A 23,553-nucleotide genomic window follows, 5' to 3' on the forward strand; every position below is an offset into this window, starting at 1 on the left:
AATCACCATATACACTAAAGTCATCCATAAAACCTACATACAGTCCTCAATAAGATCAGAGAAAAGACTCATCATGCACCTTTGGAAAGTAGCTGGTGCATTGCACAAGCCAAAGGGCATTCTCTTATAAGCATAACTCTCAAAAGGACATGTAAAAGTGGTCTTTTCCTGATCTTCAAGAGCTATATAAATCTGGAAATAGCCTGTGTAACCATCTAAGAAACAATAATGTGATTTATCTGACAAGCGATCCATCATTTGATCAATGAATGGAAGAGGATAGTGATCCTTACGAGTGGCCTGGTTTAGGCGTCTGTAGTCAATGCAGACCCTCCAGGCTCATTTTTCACTGTAGTGACTCCAGACTTCTTGGGCACCACTTGTACTGGGCTTACCCATTCACTGTCTGAGATGGGGTAGATGATATCTGCCTCCAGTAGTCTGGTCACTTCCTTCTTGACAACCTCTAAGATAGTGGGGTTCAGTCTGCTCTGGGGTTGACGGATAGGCTTTGCTCCCTCTTCTAAGAATATTCTGTGCTCACAAACTCGAGGGTTGATGCCTACTATGTCTGCTAAACTCCAATCAATTGCCTTCTTGTGCCTCCTCAGCACACTAAGTAGCTGCTCTTCTTGTTGAGAAGTGAGTTCCCTTGCAATGATAACTGGAAACTTCTGCTTGTCCTCAAGGTAAGCATATTTGAGGTGTGGAGGGAGGGGTTTCAATTCTAACTTCTGCTCATGGTCAGGCTCTAGGTTGTTTGGAGCTGGTAACAATGGTAAAGCACTGTCATTGTCCTCAGAAAGTGTCCCCACACTCGGACCTTGTCCTATATACTTCTCTTCAAATTCCTCCTGGTGAATTTCAGCCACGGTTTCATCTATGATGTCACACTGGAGGATAGAATGATCCTCTGGAGGATGCTTCATAGCTCCATTCAGATTGAAGATTACTACTCGGCCATCTATTTCAAAAGAGTATGTTCCTGAAAAAGCATCTAATTTGAACTTTGAGGTTTTCAGGAATGGTCTTCCGAGCAGGATTGATGATGGCTTCTCTGAGTTATTTTAGGGCATCTCCAGGATATAAAAATCAATGGGAAATGTGAGCCCCTTAATGCCCACTAATACATCTTCAGCAACTCCAGCCACTGTAATAATGCTTTTATCTGCTAACACAAAATGAGCTGCCGACCTTTTTAAGGGAGAGAGCCTCAAATTATCATATATAGACAAAGGCATTATACTAACACATGCTCCTAAATCGCACATGCAGTCAGAAAATATCACACCACCAATAATACAATTAACCATACATGGACCTGGATCACTACACTTTTCAGGTATACCTCCCATTAAAGCAGATATAGAACTACCTAAAGGAATAGTTTCTAATTCATTAATTTTGTCTTTATGTATACATAAATCTTTTAGAAACTTTGCGTACTTAGGTACCTACTGAATAACATCAAAAAGGGAAACAGTTACCTCAACCTTTTTGAATATCTCTACCATTTTGGGATCAGGTTCCAACTGCTTCCTGGCCTTCCTTGAAATTTGTGGAAATGGAATAGGAATGGCGTTCTTCACAGCTTCAGCGTCCTTTGGTGCTTCTTCCTGTGGTTGAACTTCTTCTTCATCAACCATGTCCTGTATGTCCTCTTCCTCTTCAACATCTTCTACTTCCACTACCTCTTCAGCTGAGGCGTGTTCTGGTGGGTTTGGCTCCTCCTGATTCCTCTCCTGCAGTGTGGTTCCGGACCTTAGGGTGATGGCATTAATGCCACCCTTTGGATTAGGTAATGGTTGAGAGGGGATTCCACTGGATCTCAAAGGCTAGTTATTGGAGTTATTCATTGATCCAATCTGTGAGATAAGAGCTTGCAAGGTAGAGTTCAGACCATTTAGAGTAGAATTAAGGTTATTTTCCATGGTCTGTTGTCTCCGATCAATAGATTGTAGTAACTCATCATTAGAAGATGAAGAGGGGTAAGTGATCTGAGAGGTCTGCTGTTGGTTGTGCTGTGATCCTTGGGATTGCCTCAGGTGAGGTGCTCTGTAAGGCTGATTCTGGTTATGCTGCCTGTTGTTGTTATTATTACACCTCTGATTTCCCTGATTGTCTCTGCCTCCTCTGTTATTGTTGTCCCTCCAATTCTGGTTAGAATTATCTCTCCAATTCTGGTTAGAATTGTCCTGCCATCCATGGCTGTAACTGCCACCTTGATTGTACCCTTGGTTGGGGCGGTCATAGAAGTTATGAGTGGCTGCCACAGTGTTATCTTCCTGCTGGAGCTGCGGACATTCATCAGTATAATGGCTATAATCAGCACAGATTCCACAAACTCTCTGTGGGACTAACTATTGGCTTTGCTGTGCTGGAGAAGGTTGAGCTTGCTGAACTTGTTGTTGATTCAATTGCATCTACTTCAGTAAGTTGGTCATTTCACAGATACTCTGAGTTAGAGCAGCAATCTCTCTGCTAGAGGATACTTCTGCAACAACTTTTGAACGGCCTTGTTTCTGCCTGTGATTCCTTGTAGACTCAGCCAAGTCGCTGATTAATTGCCATGCCTCATCAGTGGTCTTGTACTTCTTCATAGACCCATTGCTAGCACTTTCCAATGTGGTCTTATCTTGAGGCATCATGCCCTGTGTGACGTAGCCGAGCAACACTATCTTGTCAATCATATGGTAGGGGCATGCTTCCAGAAGATTGTTGAAGCGCTCCCAGTATTCATAGAGAGTCTCGGATTCGTCCTGAACAATCATGGAAATGTCTTTCCTTAGTTTATCAGTAACTTCAGCTGGAAAGAATTTTTTCAAATTTCCAAAAATTCTCTTCTAAGTGTATCCCAGTCAAATATAGTTGCTGCGGGTTGAGTGTAGTACCACTCTCTCACCTTTCCCTCAAGAGAGAATGGGAACGCTTTTAACAAAATTGAAGTTTCATCTGCACCATCACACCTGACAGTAGAACAGGCTGCTTGGAAGTCTCTAAGGTGCTTGATAGGCTCTTGAGCAGGTAAGCTATGAAACTTGGGCATTAAATTGAGTAGTGCTATTTTTATTTCAAAGTCTGTAGCCACCGTTGGGTGATGCGCTTGAAACGGTTGCATTGAAAAATCAGGGGCTCTAGCCTTCTGGATAGTAATTCTCCTAGGTGCTGCCATGTCACCTGCATGTAAATCAACCGAATCAGCAGAAAGGGAGCATGTTTCTTCCTCAAGTGACGTTTCAGATCCGCCCTCAGAGAGGACTAACCGACGCCGAGCTTGCCTTATTCGTGAAATAGTTCTTTCAATCTCAGGATCGAATACTGGCAAGCTTGGATCAGGAAGTGAACGCGTCATTTAATGAAAGAAACATGAAGCTCATAGTAGCAAAATAAAATAAAATACAAATAAATAAATTCCAATTAATAACTTTAGCACTCTATTGCAACTCCCCGGCAACGGCACCAAAAATTGACGTGGCGGAAATTGGCGAGTTAAGAAATTATTATAAGAGAGACGTTGCAAGTACAGTTCTTAACCAACCAGAAATCCGCTTATCAATTTAGAAGGGTTGTCACAAAATTTAAATTAAAATACTGGGAGTATGAATACCAAGTCGTCTCCCAACGAGTTGCAGAAAGGTGTGCTATTTTATTAATCAGATGTTTTCAAAAAATGGTTTGAGTTGAATAACAGGAAATTAAATTAGAGAATTTATGTAATTTTAAATAAAAACCTTGACTGGGAGTAGATTAGTTAGAAGCCCTATTCTTGTTGGAGTACTCTCAAGATTAATTGATAATTGAGGGTTGTTCTGTTTAGTTATCCCTTACTAGGTAAGGGAAAGTCAAGCAAGTTGGAAAGCTATTTCTATTCACAAATTCCAATCCACTCAATTGGAAAGGATTGGTGTCAGTGACTAGAAGGCAATCCAACAATAAACCCAATTACAATTTTTCTTTTAAGCATTCCAACTCAAGGTCTTCCTTTCAATCAACTCCCATCCAAGTTATGAAACTACTCGCTCATTGTAAATGTAGAATTCATAACATAGGAAAGGGAAATATAGAAAGACATAATAAATAATAATCAAAGGGATCAATTAGAAATAAAAATAGTTCTTGTATTAATAAATTCTAAAAATAATCCAATAATATTTCTGAGTAAACAAAGGACATGGAAGAGTAAGAGACAGGTAAAGAAAACAAACTAGAATGACGAAGTCTCGTTGAGGTAATAACTCTTCTCAATATCCCAATGCGAAAAGCAATAAAAATAAAATCCTAAGAACTATGAATGTGTAGAGAGAAAACCTAGAGGAGGAGTAAAAACTATATCTAAAACTGAGATTTGTCTGTAATGAATTGTTCTCCTTCGTTTCTGCATGTTCCCTGGCTCTAGTATGCTTTTCTGGGTTGAAAACTGGGTCAAAACAGGGCCCAAAATCGCCCCCAGCGAATTCGCGCATGTCACGCGATCGCGTCATTCATGCGAACGCGTCATTCAGCGTTTTGCCTTGCCATGCATGCGCGTCATCCACACCTCCGCGTCACTTGTGCAGTTCCAATTCGCGCGGTCGCGTGAGCCATGCGTCCGCGTCACTGCGATTTCCTCTATGTCGAGCGGTCGCGTTAGCCATGCGTCCGTGTCACTTCTCGCTGGTCATCTCCTCAATTTCTTGTGTTCCTTCCATTTTTGCAAGCTTCCTTTCCAATCTCTAAGTCATTCATGCCCTATAAAGCCTGAAACACTTAACACACAGATCACGGCATCTAATGGAATGAAGGAGAATTAAAATACATAATTAAAAGTCTTTAGGAAGCAAATATTCAATCATGTAATAATTTTAGGAAGGAAATATAAATCCATGCCAATCATATGAATAAGTGGGTAAAGAAGTGATAAAACCATACACTTAAGCACAATATAAACCATAAAATAGTGGTTTATCTGTGAGCCCTACATGCGTATATATGTTCTTGGAGATTGATTCATTTTTAACCAAGTAGGTAGAAGCATTTTGCATTAAATAAATGTTCATACCCTATTTCTTTTATTTCTTTATGCTTAACATGAGGACATGCTAACGTTCAAGTGTGGGGAGGTTGATAAACCATAATTTTATGGTTTATCTTGTATTGAATTTGGTGGAATTTATCAACTTTTCCTACACTTATTTAGTAAAATAGCATGGTTTTGCGGATTTCTCCTAATTGTGCGTAAAAGTAAAAACATGATTTTTAGGGCCCAAAAATTGATAAATTTAATCCACTTTAATTCCATTTGATACCTTGATATGTTTGTTAAGTGATTTCAGGTTTAGAAGGCAAATATAGGATTGAAGGAATGAAGAAAAAGTATGTAAAAATGGAGAACTCATGAAGAAATGAAGGAATTGCTAAGCTGTCAATCCTGATCTCTTCGTACTTAATCAATCATAACTTGAGCTATAGATGTCCAAATGAGGCGGTTCTAGTTGTGTTGGAAAGCTAACATCCGGGGCTTCAAAATGATATGCAATTTATTATAGTTTTCAGGACGTTTGGTGACGCGTACGCATCGTTCCATGCGCACATGTCGCATGATCAGCGTGGGCCATTTTAAGCAACTCACGGCCAGCGATTTCTAGCTCATTTTGGGCCCAATCCAACTCATTTCTGATGCTATTGAACCCAAGGATTGAAGGGAGATGAACCAAGTAGTGTTAGTTTTAGTTTTGATCATGTTTTAGGCTAGGTTTCTAGAGAGAGACGCTTTCGCCTCTTTCTAGATTTTAGGGTTCTCATCTCCATTTCTTCTTAGATCTAGATTTCAATCTTCCTTCAATTTAGTTTTCCTTTACATCTTTTATTGTTCTAGAACTTTAGTTCATTCTACTTCTCTTGTTAATTTTCTTTATTTTGTCAATTTTAGTTTATGAACTCTTTTATTGATTTCCATTTTCTTTTAATGCAATTTATGATTTTCATGTCTTTTATAATTGCTTTAGTTTCCTACTGTTGATCTCTTGCCTTTGTAGTTATAGCTTCCTTTAATTCTTGCAATTTATGATGTTTACTTTTATTACCCTCTATGTGTTTGATGAAATGTCTCTTTTAGTTATGAGTTAGATTTTTCTCTTCTTGGCTTGAGTTGAATAATTAGAGACACTTGAGTTATCAAACTCTCTTGTTGATTGATAATTGGAAGTTGCAAATTGATTTGAATGCCACTAAAGCTAGTCTTTCCTTAAGATTTGACTAAGACTTGTGGACTCAAGTTGATTGTATCCACTTGACTTTCCTTCATAGTTAGAGGTTAACTAAGTGGGAACAATGGACAATTCTTGTCACAATTGACGATAATAATGAGGATAGGACTTCTAATTTTCATCCCTCGCCAAGAGCTTTCTTAATTATTAGCTTATTTCTCTTGTTATTTTCATTCATTGTCTCTTATTACAAAAAACCCCAAAAAATTCCTTCATAGCCAATAACAAAGCACTTCATTGTAATTCCTAGGGAGAACGACCCGGGATTAATACTCTCGGTTATTTTATTGGGGTTGAACTAGTGACAATCATATTAAATTTCGATGTGAGGATTCATTGTTGGTTTAGAACTATACTTGAAACGTAACAATTATTTTTGTGAAATTCTTTACCGACATAAAATCACCTATCAACGGCCAAGCCTCCTTTCCAGCGACGGCGGTTGGGCTCCCTTCCTCAGCGGCGAGCTCGCAGCAACGGCGATCATGGAGATGCGGCGGGACGAGGTCGAACGGCGGCGCTGCAGCTGGCGAGGATGACGACGATGGCAGCTTCATGGAACGGTGGCGACGGCGCAGTGACGTTGCGGACAGCCCCCTTCCTCTCTTCTCTTCTCCTGGCGCGACTCTCTCTTCCCTCTTCCCTCCTCTGTTTCTTTCTTTCTTTCATATTTCTGTGTATGGATGTGTGCTGAAGAGGGGTGGAGGTTCTAGGGTTAGGGTTTCTTAATTTGGGAATTAGGGTTTCTAAGTTTGAATTGGGAATTAGGATTAGAAATCAGGAATTTTAGATTTAAATAGAATATTAATTAAAACCAAATTTAATCCAATGATAATATCTATAAAAATACTATTTAATTATCAACTTAAAATTTATTTTCAAATAAATACTCTGATTCAATAATTAAAGATAATAAAAACCAATTTTCCTTTATAATCATAAAATAGAGTTCAAAATCTAATTATTCAAATTAAACCGTATATCTAAAACCCTCATTTTTTTTCAATTACTCTAGCTTTCAAATCGATAATAACAAAATATCCAATTAATATAAAAATTTCTGAAATTAATATCCTGAATAAATAAATAAAATAAATTATAATTAATTTATTATTTAATTTCTAAAAATTTAGGATCTTACGTGCTGCATCACTTAATTCTTGTGATCCAAATGGTAGAAATGAAGGTGAAAATGATCTCAACGAAGTAAATTTACAGCAAGTTTTTACGAATTTTGATGATTGATGACAAATTTTGATGTTGGTATTTTATGTTTAGTTGTTTCTTTTGTTCTTTGATTTTTGCGTTTGTATTTTGGATGAGATTATAACATTGTTGTTGATGTAATACTTTTTAATTTAGATGATATTTCGAATTTTATATTAGATTATAATTACGATTTTACTATGTTTATTTAAATTTTATTTATTATTTTATTATAAAACGATTATTTTGGTTGAACCAGTTAAACAGTGAACCAATAAATCAGTATAACTAGAGTGGTTCGATGACCGATTTGATTTTTATAACTTTATTAATAAGGTTACGTTTGATTTTGAAAATAAGACAAGATAAGACACTGAGAACAAGATATAAGCAGAGACAGACCTAAGTGAGAAGGAGGGGAACACTTAATCCCACTAGAAATTTAGAAACAAATTAATAAGTAAATATAGATCAATATATTTAGTTTACATTATTATATTATCTTTGCTTCCATTAAATTTATGTTAAAAGAAATTTTATATTATTAAATTGAACATGAAACAATATTTATAAGTATCAAAACTAAGAATAAATAAATAAACAAATTCAACATTAATAAATATTGATAATATATTTTTTAAAACTAATCAAGTAATTAATTACTAATAAGTTGAAACTTAATTATCTAAACATAAGTAAAATTATTAGTTTTTTTTTAAATTAGTTAAGATAAGAGAGAATGTTATCTATCTTTTAGTTAATACTTTTTAAATTGACATTATATTAAAATTAAATTTAAAAATATATATAAAATACAATATTTAATTATTTTAAAATAAAGAGAAAAAACTATTTCAATTAATTTTTTATTATTTTAAATTAATATACTTTTCAGTTTTTATATATAGATCTAATTTTTTTGGGTTCTTATATATATGATTTTAGTTTTAAAATATAAATATATCAATATTTAGCAAAATTTATTTTAATATTTTCACCCCCATAACTACAATTCTGGGTCCGTCACTGGACACAAGAAACATATATATAAAATTTAGTGTTCTTGTATTTTATTTGATGATAAATTAGAACAAACTATGAAAGTTTAATTTATTCTTTTTTTTTATACAAAAAATTTAGGAAGAAAAATATAATGATAAAAAATATGATTATAAAAATTTAATAAAAATAATAAAACAACGAAAGTTGTGTCTTTTATTAGTACTTTTGTATCATTTTTGTTAAAAAAGATACAAAATATACGAATTTAATATTTCTAAATATATTATATCTATTAATATCTTATTTATTAAATATAATTTATATTTTTATATTTCTGTATCAGTGTCCTGTGTCTATAAAATAGAGTCTAAGATAGCGTTTGTTTTCAGAGACTAGGGGTGTTCAGATCTAAACCGATCCAAAAAAAATCGTAAAATCGCATCCATCCAAACCGAAAATCATTTTAAACTGCTCAATTTTGGTTTTTTTTTTTTGGATTTTGGATAAGTTTTATTGCGGTTCGGTTCGATTTTTGGTTCCACTCTACACAACCTAATCGAACCGAACCGCATATAACAACAACAACAACAACAACAACAACAACAACAACAACAACAACAACACGGTAATACCCATGCTCCCTTAGTCCCTTACCTTTCCTCACACAACGTCGCACACACTCATTCCCCTTCCCCCAAACATACACAAACCCTAATAAGTAATGGCCTAACCTAAAGAAAAAACCCTTCCCAGTTCTCACAACTCTTCACTCTCACCAAGTCACCGTATCGTATCTCACAAAGTCACAGAATCATACACACCTCACTCACTCTCATTCACTCTCACCGTCACACACCGACGCCGTCCGCCGCTTCCTCTTTTGAACGATGCCTTCCGCCGCCTCCTCTTCTTGATAACATAAAAGTTTTTACTTTTTTTATATATGATGATCATATCAAAGTGCACACATTTTTCTAGTCTATTTTAAACTCAATTATCAAATAATCAACATTATATATGTGTCTTTAATTTTCAAACCATAGTTATAATAATAATATCCACACATCACCCCAACCCTGTTTTCTTGATGACTTTTTTTTATTAAAAATAAAAAAAAAAGTTTTTTTTCCTCTATTTCTGTTAATGTATTGAATTTGAACTCAATCGGTTCTTGTTACTTTGACAATCTGTTATGTTAAATTTGTTATTTTTGACAATCTGTTTTTGTTATCTTTGAAAATCTGTTATGTTAAATTTTGTGTTTTACTTTTGTAGATTTTATATATGTTCAGTTGATTTTAGCTTCTGTAACACCCTACCACATAGAGCTTTACGCTTAAGTCGTAAAACAGAGGTGGTGTGGTATTATGATCTCTAAAATAAAATATAATACGTTTAATAATTGAAAGAATGTAGTATTCTAAGAGCCTTGAAGAATAGGTAAAGCAAAATCGCAAAATTAAAAACGCAACGCTTAGAAATAAGGATTACTTGCGTGAGAAGAAAGCTAAAGTTCAATAACATATTGTACAAGAGATAAGAGCAGAGGATCAAGGGTACAAAATAACAAGTTCCTAACTCAGCCTGCGAAGCTAAGGCTGGCAGGAGGATATTTACATACATACATACATACGTATATACATGTCCCAAAAGGCCTAAAATAATAAGATAAACCCTAATTCTCCTTAAGCTCTAAGAGGAAACAAAATAAACAAGGTTTGCGGAGAAAAAATTAAGTACACATCTACAAAAACTATACTACAAAAGAAACCTAGAAACCACTCCACTTCAGAAGTCCAGATGCTTAGCGAGATGCCTCTCGATCTGCATCTGAAAAACAACAACACAGTATGGTGTGAGAACCGGAGGTTCTCAGCATGGTAAAGGTGCCACGCACATAATATATAAGGTCCTGGGAATGCCAGAGGCAATCCTAGAACGCCGACACTCAGATTATAAAGCTTAAAAGTATTAAACGGAAGCCATAAAAGGTGGTCTTCTAGGATATCTAAGTCTAACTTAGCTTAACCGTAACTCTAAGTCTTTCCTCCTTTTGTCCATACCTCCATCTCCGATAATTCGCATAGACAAACAAACAGACAAGACAAGCACAGGTAGAAAACAAGTAGTTCAAGTAACAATTACAACAATTATTAGAATATAATCAATTAGGCATTCCCAATTAATGCATAGCAAACAAAGCACACATATGCATATGATGAATGTCTATCCTACTAGCCGTGAGCTCACATGTCGGTTAAATCACTAGAACCCGACACATCTGGTAGCTAACCCAGACATTTGTCTCTAGGTTGCGCATCTCCAGGAGGATCATAAATGAAGGAGAGTGCTTTTCCACATCGAAGGAGTGTGCCTTTTCACTTTCTCCTAGAAGATATACGAAGGAGAGTGCCTTTCCACATCGAAGGAGTGTCCTTTCCACCTTGCAACCAGAGAAGAATGTGGGCAAAACAGTACGATGGAGAGTGCCTTTCCACCTTCCCCACATCCTCGTCATGACAACAGAGGGAACTTCCGTCCTCAACTTGCCATCCGAACACATTCTTAAGTTAATATGCAAGCGGAATAACACCCAAACCTTGCCATCTCGACTATTCCGGCCACACACAGTCATCCCAAATCTCATCATTTTCGACCTTTACTTCATCTCCAAGTTACCTCTATTTCCTAGCTTCAACTTACTACTAGAGTTACTACTATGTTTTATGACTAAAAGAATGAAAATAGAGGTTTAAAAATTTGAAATTAGGTTTAAAATTCAAAAACCTATATTTGATGAAACAGGGGCCATGCGTAGGCGTGGGCTACGCGTACGTGTAGGCGTGAGAATCCCTTGTTCGCGTACGTAAGCTCCCTGCTCGCGTAAGCGTGAATCCTAACCCGAAAGGGTTGGTCGCGTCGCAAGCGGGTGGTCGCGTACGCAAATCCCAGGCCACGCGTACGCGTGGGCGTACGATTTTTCAAAAATTTTACTAAGTCTGAAAAAGTTGCGAAATTTCAAGCTTCAAACCCAAACTTTCGACCCGCATAACTTTTTTGTTTTAAAATCTTTTTTCTTTTGTTCTTCAAAGGGTGTAAACTTCACGAACCCAATTTTCATATAAAACAAGTTTGAAATCATTAAGAGTTCGGAAGCCAAGTTATGGCTCGCTGAAGTTCATCCAAAAACCCAATTTTCACAAAAACCTAAAACCTCAAATTTTTATCAAGCCATCCTTCAAAAATCAACCTATCATGCCTAAATTCAGCATAAACTCAAGCAACATCATAGCACATCACTTCCCATCCTTCCTTCATCCAATTAAACTCCAATTTAAACAACTCTAGTACATAAACTTCACACTTATATCAGTAAGAACATCAGTAAATTAATGCCTATACAAATTCATTATTATCAACATGGTAATTATCATCATAGAATCATTTAGCACTCCATTTTCCATACAAGACCATTGGTACGGTATTTTACAACCCACAAACTACCGGCAAGTGCACCGGGTCGTACCAAGTAATACCTTACGTGAGTAAGGGTTGATCCCACGAGGATTGATGGATTAAGCAACAATAGCGTTTGATAGGATTAGTTAGACAAATAGAAAATAGTGTTGAGAGTTCAAAGACATTAAATAATAGCAAAAATATTAAAGATAGGCAGATAAATAAGTTGGAAATAAAATATGAAGAAAACAGTTAAGGCTTCAGAGTTATCTATTTCTGGATTGACTTTTCTTATTAACTAATTTTAATCATGTAAGATTTAATTCATGGCAAACTATTTGTGACTAGACCCTAATTCCTTAGACCTTCCTAGTCTCCTCTAAAATTCATCAACTGCCAATTCCTTGGTCAATCAATTCCAATTAGAGGGTAATGATCAAATTCTAGTTTATATGCCACAAGAATCCTAATTATCCAAAAATAAAGGGATTATATGTCACGTATCCCGTTAAATACAAACAATTAGAAATTCAGGATAATATGTTTTCAAGCTCTTGTTCAAGTAAAGAGCTTTTCCAAGTTATACAAGAACTCAATTAGAACATGGGTCATACTTCCGTTCCACCCAAATTCATAAAATCAAGAACGAAAACAATTATTGAAATATAAATCAAACATGAATTAAAATAGAAAAATAATATTATCAATCCATACAATAGACAGAGCTCCTAACCTTAACAATAGAGGATTAGTTGCTCATGGAATATGGAATGTAAATTTGTATGGAATAATGTTGTGGAATGTTCTTCTCGAACCACCCTATTGGGATCCCTTTTATAACTAATCCTAATAATTTAAAAAATCAAATTTATAAAATTAAAATTAAAATTAAAATAATATCTTTTCCTAAAATAAGATTTGAATTTAAATTCGAATTAATTAACAAGTCTTCAGCTGATGGGTGCGGACCACTTGATTTGTCCATTCTGCAGCTTCTAATCTGTGTTTTCTGGGCTAAGAACTAGGTAAAAACAGTCCGGAAATCACCCTCAGCATTTTTCTGCGTTTTCCGCACGTGGCGCATGTCACGCGTACGCGTCGGTCACGCGCACGCGTCGATGGTCCTTTTTCACGAGTCACGTGGACGCGTCGGTCACGCGCTCACGTTGCTGAGCAAATCTTCAATTCACGCGTACGCGTCAGTCACGCGCACGCGTCGCCATGAAAAGCTCCAAAATCACGCGTACGCGTCAGTCACGCGTACGCGTCGCTCCTCGCTGCCATCTCCTTTGATTCTTGTGCTGTAGAAACTCCATCAAATTCCGCCGAATGCTACCTAAAATAAACAGTATTGCAAAAAACTCAAAATAGCATCCATAGTGGCTAAAATATAATTAATTCTTAATTAAACTCAACAAATTACATGCAAATTCACTAGGAAAAGATAGGAAAGATGCTCACGCATCACAACACCAAACTTAAACTGTTGCTTGTCCTCAAGCAACCAAACTAATATAAGCATAGGATGTGAATTTGCATGAGAATGATAATTCGATTAATCTCATGTCTATTCTTATAGTGGGGTTTACAACTGCAATCCTGAATAGTTTTGGCATCTCACTTTATCCTTTGAAGTTCAGAATGATTGGCATCCATAGGAACTCAGAATCCAGATAGTGTTATTGATTCTCCTAGTTCAGTATGTTGATTCTTAAACACAACTACTTTATGAGTCTTGGCCATGACCCTAAGCATTTTGTTTTCCAATATTACCACCGGATACATAAATGTCACATACACATAACTGGGTGAACCTTTTCAGATTGTGACTCAGCTTTGCTAGAGTCCCCAGTTAGAGGTGCCCAGAGTTCTTGGTAGCTATCTTCTAATTCAATCTTTTCTTCATTGCTTACCAAGGGCATGGGAGGTTGTGTATCTTCCTCCTTTGTGGGTGCATCTTCCTCTTCTTCCATGTGTGAGGATGGAAAGTTCTCTAGTTCACTGGAGTATGAACTCCTTTGATTGATTTCCTCACTTTCTTCTAGAGGATCTTGCATTATATCTCTTGGGAAGGAATTTTCTTGCTCCTCTTTCTGTGACTTGATAATCGACTGCACATGTGTCTCTATATTTTTGATATCATGTATGAATTCTTTCATGAGGAGCTCAATATCTGATGGTATTTGAAATGAATAAGGAGATTGTGCCTCTTGATATGAATAAGAAGGAGGTGATGGTTCTTGATAAGAGTAAAAAGATGATGGTTCTTGGTATGGATAGAGAGGTGGTGGTTCTTGGTATGAATATGGAGACGGTGGTTCTTGATAGTTGGAACATGGAGCATTGAAGTTTCTTTGGTTTTAACTTTGCTAACCAAAATTTGGGTAGTTCCCCCATCCACAATAATATGAATCACTACTCGGGTGTGAGTAGTAACCCATATGATCTCTCTCCATTATTTTTTCTTAGCACAAAACACCAAATAGAATTAAACGCACCATGTGGTAAATAGGAAAGCAAAGAAGAAAGAACAGAATTCTAAGAATTAAAATAAGAAAAATTAAAATAAAACTCAATATGCAAGTTCATGTTCTTAATTCTGTTTCACAACTTCGTACAACTAACCAGCAAGTGCACTGGGTCGTCCAAGTAATAAACCTTACGTGAGTAAGGGTCGATCCCACAGAGATTGTTGGCTTGAAGCAAGCTATGGTCACCTTGTAAATCTCAGTCAGGCGGATTCAAATGTATTAAGAGATTATAGTGTACTAAAAGATAATTAAAATAGGATAGAGATACTTATGTAATTCATTGGTGAGAGTTTCAGATAAGCGTATAGAGATGCTTTCGTTCCTCTGAACCTCTGCTTTCCTGCTGTCTTCATCCAACCATTCCTACTCCTTTCCATGGCAAGCTTTATGTAGGGCATCACCGTTGTCAATGGCTACATCCCATCCTCTCTGTGAAAATGGTCCAATGCGCTGTCACTGCATGGCTAATCATCTGTCGGTTCTCGATCATACTGGAATAGGATTCACTATCCTTTTGCGTCTGTTACTACGCCCAGCACTCGCGAGTTTGAAGCTCGTCATAGCCATCCCTTCCCAGATCCTACTCGGAATACCACAGACAAGGTTTAGACTTTCCGAATCTCAGGAATGGCCATCCATGGGTTCTAACTTATACCACGAAGATTCTAATATCTCGGACTCGGTCCTCTGTATTAGATATCTAAGAGATACTCATTCTAGCTTGTTTGCATGTAGAACGGAAGTGTTTGTCAGGCACGCGTTCATAGGTGAGAATGATGATGAGCGTCACATAATCATCACATTCATCATGTTCTTGGGTGCGAATGGATATCTTAGAGAAGGAATAAGCTTGAATTAAATAGAAAAACAGTAGTACTTTATATTAATTCATGAGGAACAGCAGAGCTCCACACCTTAATCTATGGTGTGTAGAAACTCTACCATTTGAAAATACATAAGTGATAATGGTCCAGGCATGGCCGAATGGCCATCCCCCAAACGTGATCTAAAGATGAAACTAAAGATGTAAATACAATAGTAAAAAGTCCTATTTATACTAAACTAGTTACTAGGGTTTGCAGAATTGAGTAAATGATGCAGAAATTCACTTCTGGGGCCCACTTGGTGTATGCTTGGGCTGAGCATTGAGCTTTACACGTGTAGAGGCTTCTCTTGGAGTTGAACGCCAGTTTGTAGCCTGTTTCTAGCGTTGAACTCCACTTTGCAACCTGTTTCTAGCGTTTGACTCCAGAATGCAGCATGGAACTGGCGTTGAACGCCAGTTTACATCATCTATCCTTATTCAAAGTATGTACTACTATATATTGCTGGAAAGCTCTGGATGTCTACTTTCCAAAGCAATTAAGAGCGCACCATTTGGAGTTCTGTAGCTCCAGAAAATCCATTCCAAGTGCAGAGAGGTCAGAATCCAGCAGCATCAGCAGTCCTTTTTCAGCCTGAATCAGATTTTTGCTCAGGTCCCTCAATTTCAGCCAAAAAATACCTGAAATCACAGAAAAACACACAAACTCATAGTAAAGTCCAGAAATGTGAATTTTAATTAAAGACTAATAAAAATATACTAAAAACTAACTAAATTATACTGAAAACTATGTAAAAACAATGCCAAAAAGCGTATAAATTATCCGCTCATCACAACACCAAACTTAAATTGTTGCTTGTCCCCAAGAAACTGAAAATCAAATAGGATAAAAAGAAGAGAATATACTATAAATTCCAAAATATCAATGAAACTTAGCTCCAATCAGATGAGCGGGACTTGTAGCTTTTTGCCTCTTGAATAGTTTTGGCATCTTGCTTTATCCATTGAGGTTCAGAATGATTGGCATCTATAGGAACTTAGAATTCAGAAAGTGTTATTGATTCTCCTAGTTCAGTATGTTGATTCTTGAACACAGCTACTTTATGAGTCTTGGCCGTGGCCCTAAGCACTTTGTTTTCCAGTATTACCATCGGATACATAAATGCCACAGACACATAACTGGGTGAACCTTTTCAGATTGTGACTCAGCTTTGCTAAAGTCCCCAATTAGAGGTGTCCAGGGTTCTTAAGCACACTCTTCTTTTTGCTTTGGACCTTGACTTTAACCGCTCAATCTCAAGTTTTCACTTGACACCTTCACGCCACAAGCACATGGTTAGGGACAGCTTGGTTTAGCCGCTTAGGCCAGGATTTTATTCCTTTAGGCCCTCCTATCCACTGATGCTCAAAGCCTTGGATCCTTTTTATTACCCTTGCCTTTTGGTTTTAAGGGCTATTGGCTTTTTGCTCTTGCCTTTTGGTTTAAAGAGCTTTTGGCTTATTCTGCTTGCTTTCTTTTTCTTTTTCTTTTTCTCTTTTTTTTCGTATTTTTTTCTGCAAGCTTTTGTATTCACTGCTTTTTCTTGCTTCAAGAATCATTTTTATGATTTTTCAGATTATCAAATAACATGTCTCCTTTTTCTTTATTCTTCAAGAGCCAACATATTTAACATTCATAAACATCAACTTCAAAAGACATATGCACTGTTCAAGCATTCATTCAGAAAACAAAAAGTATTGTCACCACATCAAAATAATTAAACTAGTTTCAAGGATGAATTCGAAACCCTGTACTTCTTGTTCTTTTGTTTTTAGAACAGTTTTTATTTAAGAGATGTGATGGATTCATATTCATAACTTTAAGGCATAGACACTTAGACACTAATGATCATGTAATAAGACACAAATATAAATAAACATAAAGCTCAGAAATAAAAAAAACAGTAAAATAAATAGACAAGGAGATTAAGGAATGAGTCCACCTTAGTGAGGGTGACGTCTTCTTCTTCTTGAAGAACCAGTGGTGCTTTTGAGCTCCTCTATGTCTCTGGCCTTAGGTGCCCTAGATGGTTATGGAAAAACAAAAAGCAATGCTTTTAGCACACCAAACTTAGAAGGTTTTCTCGTCCCCGAGAAAAAGAAGAAAGAAGTGAGTAGAAGAAGAAGAAAATGGAGGAGATGGAGGTGTGTGAATGGTTCGGTCAAGGGGGTTTAGGTGGTTATAATGTGTGAAAAGGAAGGAGCGATGGTTTGAATTTAAGTGGGTGGGTGTAAGTGGGTTGTATGATGGTTTTGGAGGAGTAATGGAGGTGATTGGTGGAGGTTAATTGAGGAAGAGTGTTATGAAAAAGGTGTGAAGATGAGAGAAGAAGTGGTAGGGATCTTGTGGGGTCCACAGATCCAGTGGGGCCAAGGACTTAACATCCCTGCTCCAATTAGGCGTGTAAAACGCCCTTGCTATGCAATCCTGGCGTTTAACGCCAGACTGCAGCATGTTTCTGGCGTTAAACGCCACTTCCTTGCTTGTTTTGGGCGTTCAACGCCAGTCTATAGCATGTTTCTGGCGTTAAACGCCAGTCTGATGCTTGTTTCTGGCGTTTAACGCCAGCTTTCCTCTGGGTGCAATCCTGGCATTTAAACGCCAGACTGCTGCTTGTTTCTGGCGTTTAACGCCAGTTTCATGCTCTGTTCTGGCATTAAACGCCAGCCAGATGCTCCTTACTTGCGTTTAAACGCCAGTAAGCCCTTCCTCCAGGGTGTGCTATTTTCAATGCTGTTTTTTATTTTTCAGTAGTTTTTGTGACTCCACATGATCATCAACCTAATAAAACATGAAATAACAAAGAGAAAATAAAATAAAAACGATTAAATAACATTGGTTTGCCTCCCAACAAGCGCTTTTTTAATGTCAATAGCTTGACAGTGAGCTCTCATGGAGCCTCACAGATAATCAGAGCATGGTTGGGACCTCCCAACACCAAACTTAGAGTTTGGTTGTGGGGGTTCAACACCAAACTTAGAGTTTGGTTGTGGCCTCCCAACACCAAACTTAGAGTTTGACTTTGGGGGCTTTGGTTGACTCTGCAGTGAGAGAAGCTTTTCATGCTTCCTCTCCATGGTTACAGAAGGAGATCCTTGAGTTTTAAACACAAGGTTGTCCTTATTCAGTTGAAGGATCAATTCTCCTCTGTCCACATCAATCACAGCTCTTGCTGTGGCTAGGAAGGGTCTTCCATGGATGATGGATTCATCCTCATCCTTCCTAGTGTCTAGGATTATGAAATCAGCAGGGATGTAAAGGCCTTCAACCTTTACTAACACGTCCTCTACTAGTGCATAAGCTTGTTTTCTTGAGTTGTCTGCCATCTCTAATGAGATTCTGGCAGCTTGCACCTCAAAGATTCACAGTTTCTCCATTACAGAGAGGGGCATGAGGTTTATCCCTGACCCAAGGTCACATAGAGCCTTCTCAAAGGTCATGGTACCTAAGGTACAAGGTATTAAGAACTTTCCAGGATCCTGTTTCTTCTGAGGCAATCTCAGTTGATCCAGATCACTCAGTTCATTAGTGAGCAAGGGAGGTTCATCTTCCCAAGTCTCATTACCAAATAATTTGGCATTCAGCTTCATGATTGCACCAAGGTACTTGGAAACTTGCTCTTCAGTAACATCCTCATTCTCTTCAGAAGAAGAATATTCATCAGAGCTCATGAATGGCATAAGGAGGTTTAATGGAATCTCTATGATCTCCAGATGAGCCTCAGAGTCCTTTGGTTCCTCAGAGGAAAACTCCTTATTGATCTCTGGACGTCCCAGGAGGTCTTCCTCACTGGGGTTCACGTCCTCTCCCTCCCTTGTAGGTTCGGCCATGATGATCAATTCAATGGCCTTGCACTCTCCTTTTGGGTTTTCTTCTGTATTGCTTGGGAGAGTACTAGGAGGGGTTTCAGTGATCCTTTTACTCAGCTGGCCCACTTGTGCTTCCAAATTTCTAATGGAGGACCTTGTTTTATTCATGAAACTTAGAGTGGCCTTAGATAGATCAGAGACTATGTTTGCCAAGCTAGATGGGGTTTGCTCAGAACTCTCTGTCTTTTACTGAGTGGATGATGGAAAAGGCTTGCTATTGCTAAACCTGTTTCTTCCACCATTATTAAAGCCTTGTTGAGGCTTTTGTTGATCCTTCTATGAGAGATTTGGGTGATTTTTCCATGAGGGATTATAGGTGTTTCCATAGGGTTCACCCATGTAATTCACCTCTGCTATTGCAGGGTTCTCAGGATCATAAGCTTCTTCCTCAGAAGATGCCTCTTGAGTACTGTTGGATGCAGCTTGCATTCCATTCAGACTCTGAGAAATCATATTGACTTACTGAGTCAATATTTTGTTCTGAGCCAATATGGCATTTAGAGTATCAATTTCAAGAACTCCCTTCTTCCGAGTTATCCCATTACTTACAGGATTCCTCTCAGAAGTGTACATGAACTGGTTATTAGCAACCATGTCAATGAGTTCTTGAGCTTCTGCAGGCGTTTTCTTTAGGTGAATGGATCCACCTGCAGAATAGTCCAATGACATCTTTGATAGTTCAGATAGACCATCATAGAATATATCCAGAATGGTCAATTCTGAAAGCATGTCAGAAGGACACTTTTTGGTCAGTTGCTTATATCTCTCCCAAGCTTCATAGAGGGATTCACCTTCTTTCTGTCTGAAGGTTTGAACATCCACTCTAAGCTTACTAAGCTTTTGAGGAGGAAAGAACTTGGCTAAGAAAGCCGTGACCAGCTTATCCCAAGAGTTCAGGCTATCTTTAGGTTGAGAGTCTAACCATACTCTAGCTCTGTCTCTTACAGCAAACGGGAAAAGCATAAGCCTGTAGACCTCGAGATCAACCCCATTGGTCTTAATAGTATCACAGATCTGCAAGAATTCAGTCAAAAACTGAAAAGGATCTTCAGATGGAAGTCAATGAAACCTGCAGTTCTGTTGCATCAGAGAAACTAATTAAGGTTTAAGCTCAAAATTGTTTGCTCCAATGGCAGGGATTGAGATGCTTCTTCCATGTAAATTGGAATTAGGTGCAGTAAAGTCACCAAGAATCTTCCTTGCATTATTGTTATTTTCGGCCATGTTTTCTTCTTTCTCAAAAATTTCTGTCAGATTTTCTCCAGAGAGTTGTGCTTTAGCTTCCCTTAGCTTCCTCTTCAGAGTCCTTTCAGGTTCAGGATCAGTTTCAACAAGAATGTTCTTATCCTTGTTTCTGCTCATATGAAAAAGAAGAGAACACAAAAGAAAATATGGAATCCTCTATGTCACAGTATAGAGATTCTTTTATGTGAGTATAAGAAGAGAAGAATGTAAGAAGGAGAAGAGAAAAACTCGAACAAAGAGAGGAAGATGGTGTTCGAATTTTGGGTGAAGAGGAGTGTTAGTAAATAAATAAATAATTAGAAGGAGGTGAGAGAAGAATTTTCGAAAATTAAACAAATTAAAATAAAAATATTTTTGTTTTTAATTTAAAATTAAAATAAAATTCGAAAATTAGAAAATAAATAAAATTAAAATTAAAAATTAAAATAATTAGTTAATTAAAAAGGAATTTTCAAAAAGAGGAAGGTGATTTTCGAAAATTAGGGAGAAAATTAGTTAGGTAGTTTTGAAAAAGATATGATTGAAACAAAAAGATAAGATTGATTGAAAAAGATTTGAAAATTATTTTTGAAAAAGATAAGAAGTTAGAAAAGATTTTGAAAAAGATATGATTGAGAGATATGATTGAAAATCATTTTGAAAAGGATTTGAAAAGGAAATTAAAAAGATTTAATTTTGAAAATTAAAGTTGATTACTTGACTAACAAGAAACTGAAAAGATATGATTTTAAAATTTAAAGATTGAACTTTTCTTACTAGGCAAGTAACAAACTTAACATTTTTGAATCAATCACATTAATTGTTAGTATTAATTTCGAAAATATGAAATAAAAATAAGAAAAAGATTTTTGAAAATCATTTTGGAATTTTCGAAATGAAAGAAAAATGAAAAAGATTTGATTTTTGAAAAAGATTTGAAAAAGATAAGATTTTTAAATTGAAAATTTGATTTGACTCATAAGAAATAACTAAATTTTAAAATTTTTTTACTAAATCAAATCAAATTTTCGAAAATTATGAGTGAAATAAGAGAAAGATATTTTTTTTTATTTTTGAATTTTCAATGAAGAAAGAGAAAAACAACCCAAAGACTCAATGCATGAAAATTTTGGATCAAAACATGTGATGCATGCAAGAACACTATGAATGTAAAGATGAACACCAAGAACACTTTGAATGTCAAGATGAACATCAAGAACTTATTTTTGAAAAATTTTCAAGAAAAGAAAACATGGAAGACACCAAACTTAAAAATTGTTTTATTCTTTAGACATTAACAAATTGAAAATGCATATGAAAAACAAAAAAAGACACAAAACAAGAAAATATGAAGATCAAATAAGAAGACTGGCCAAGAACAACTTGAAGATCATGAAGAATGCAATGCATGAAATTTTCGAAAATAATTTTTTTAGAAAATTAAAAAGATGCAATTGACACCAAACTTAAAAGTTAACTCTAGACTCAAGCAAGAAACACCAAAAAAAATATTTTTGATTTTATGATTTTGTAAATTTTTTTGTATTTTTCGAAAATTAATTGGGAAAAACGAAAAAGAATATATATATATATATATATATATATATATATATATATATATATATATTTGTATTTTTCAAAAATAAGAAATAAAAAGCTTAAAATTAAAATAAAATTACCTAATCTGAGCAACAAGATGAACCGTCAGTTGTCCAAACTCGAACAATCCCTGGCAACGGCGCCAAAAACTTGGTGTGCGAAATCGTGATCATTCCTTCCTTGGTAACGGCGCTAAAAACTCAATACGCATGTTCATGTTCTTAATTCTGTTTCACAACTTCGTACAACTAACCAGCAAGTGTACTGGGTCGTCCAAGTAATAAACCTTACGTGAGTAAGGGTCGATCCCACGGAGATTGTCGGCTTGAAGCAAGCTATGGTCACCTTGTAAATCTCAGTCAGGCGGATTCAAATGTATTAAGAGATTATAGTGTACTAAAAGATAATTAAAATAGGATAGAGATACTTATGTAATTCATTGGTGAGAGTTTCAGATAAGCGTATAGAGATGCTTTCGTTCCTCTGAACCTCTGCTTTCCTGCTGTCTTCATCCAACCATTCCTACTCCTTTCCATGGCAAGCTTTATGTAGGGCATCACCGTTGTCAATGGCTACATCACATCCTCTCTGTGAAAATGGTCCAATGCGTTGTCACTGCATGGCTAATCATCTGTCGGTTCTCGATCATACTAGAATAGGATTTACTATCCTTTTGCGTCTGTCACTACGCCCAGCACTCGCGAGTTTGAAGCTCGTCACAGCCATCCCTTCCCAGATCCTACTCGGAATACCACAGACAAGGTTTAGACTTTCCGAATCTCAAGAATGGCCATCCATGGGTTCTAACTTATACCACGAAGATTCTAATATCTCGGACTCGGTCCTCTGTATTAGATATCTAAGAGATACTCATTCTAGCTTGTTTGCATGTAGAACGGAAGTGTTTGTCAGGCACGCGTTCATAGGTGAGAATGATGATGATTGTCACATAATCATCGCATTCATCATGTTCTTGGGTGCGAATGGATATCTTAGAGAAGGAATAAGCTTGAATTGAATAGAAAAACAGTAGTACTTTATATTAATTCATGAGGAACAGCAGAGCTCCACACCTTAATCTATGGTGTGTAGAAACTCTACCGTTTGAAAATACATAAGTGATAATGGTCCTGGCATGGACGAATGGCCAGCCCCCAAACGTGATCTAAAGATGAAACTAAAGATGTAAATACAATAGTAAAAAGTCCTATTTACACTAAACTAGTTACTAGGGTTTGCAGAATTGAGTAAATGATGCAGAAATCTACTTCTGGGGCCCACTTGGTGTGTGCTTGGGCTGAGCATTGAGATTTACACGTGTAGAGAATTCTCTTGGAGTTGAACGCCAGTTTGTAGCCTGTTTCTGGCGTTGAACTCCACTTTGCAACCTGTTTCTGGCGTTTGACTCCAGAATGCAGCATGGAACTGGTGTTAAACGCCAGTTTACATCATCTATCCTTATTCAAAGTATGGACTATTATATATTTCTGGAAAGCTCTGGATGTCTACTTTCCAACACAATTGAGAGCGCGCCATTTGGAGTTCTGTAACTCCA

The 23,553-nt window shown here is 36.7% G+C and overlaps 1 non-coding gene across 1 annotated transcript; it reads left to right on the forward strand.

The window, feature by feature from the left end:
- The first annotated feature begins 19,898 nt into the window (after window positions 1–19,898).
- On the forward strand, window positions 19,899–20,006 carry LOC148550633 (small nucleolar RNA R71). The gene has a single exon (XR_015893365.1). It is a non-coding gene; the product is annotated as a small nucleolar RNA R71 (small nucleolar RNA).
- Window positions 20,007–23,553: the final 3,547 nt, after the last annotated feature.

Source organism: Arachis ipaensis, chromosome B7 (genome assembly GCF_059453495.1).
Source record: "Arachis ipaensis isolate K30076 ecotype BB chromosome B7, ASM5945349v1, whole genome shotgun sequence".
NCBI classification, from domain to species: domain Eukaryota; kingdom Viridiplantae; phylum Streptophyta; class Magnoliopsida; order Fabales; family Fabaceae; genus Arachis; species Arachis ipaensis.